At 42.0% G+C, this 1,063-nt stretch overlaps 1 protein-coding gene across 1 annotated transcript in view; it reads right to left on the bottom strand.

Annotated features, from left to right (window-relative positions):
• LOC106871144 (protein shifted-like) overlaps positions 1-1,063 on the bottom strand; it is a 92,118-nt gene that overhangs the window by 74,157 nt on the left and 16,898 nt on the right. The window lies entirely within an intron of this gene.

Here is a 1,063-nt window from a genome sequence, read left to right as displayed (position 1 = left end):
TGTGTGTGTGTGTGTGTGTGTGTGTGTGTGTGTGTGTGTGTGTGTGTGTGTGTGTGTGTGTGTGTGTGTGTGTTTGAGTGTGTGTATGTGTGTGTCTGTATGTGTGTGTGTGTATGTGTACGTACGTACGTGTTTGAATATGATTCTATCTCCATATTTATTCATAATATTATAAAACATACCTCACCCACCCAGCTGTCAGTAAGCAGCCTTCTGCAAAGACTGGTTATAGGTACAACCTTCCCCTTCCATCCTCCTCCTCCTTTCCTCCTCTCTCTCTTCCTCTAACTGAATTTATAACAAAACAGAAACGCAGGGATCTATATCAGATCACTGTCAGTATTAACTCTTCGTCATCGTTTTGGGTGGTCCCTTCACCTTATAAACTTCTCTAACTATTCGCTGATGATACTAACTCAAGTGAAATTAATCGGAAGTAATCACCAGCCGGAAATAATCGCTAACCGGAAGTAATCGAGCTTGCAAAAAAAAAAAAGGGAGTCACTTGCAGTGAGCCTTAATAGAGGGATTGGAAGAAGGACAACAGTCAGAGAAGCTTGTGAGGAGGAATTATATTCAGCCTGATTAATTTCAATATGTCACCGTTTTGCATACTGCCTCCCTGACACAGGCACACGCATGTACACACACACGCACACAAACACACACACACACACACATACACATACACACACACTCACACACAACATATACAATCACATGTGCGCAGATACGTACATACGTGCATAAGGATACGTACACCCACATCTATACACATGGACGTGCGCAGGCGCACTTGCTACAGACTAGCTGGAACATATACGCACATGCGAATACATAGGTATATACATTCAAAGATGCACATACGCATGATCTCAGACGTATGCAGACGTACGCACACACGCACACACACACACACACACACACATGCACACACACACACACACACCAATGTGTGTGTATATTATATATATATATATATATATATATATAGAGAGAGAGAGAGAGAGAGAGAGAGAGAGAGAGAGAGAAATAGATAGAGAGAGATATAGACAGACATGTA

The sequence above is a fragment of the Octopus bimaculoides genome, chromosome 20, assembly GCF_001194135.2.
Source record: "Octopus bimaculoides isolate UCB-OBI-ISO-001 chromosome 20, ASM119413v2, whole genome shotgun sequence".
Taxonomy (NCBI): domain Eukaryota; kingdom Metazoa; phylum Mollusca; class Cephalopoda; order Octopoda; family Octopodidae; genus Octopus; species Octopus bimaculoides.
Note: the sequence above shows the minus strand (reverse complement) of the source record. Positions and strands in the feature narration are given on the sequence as shown.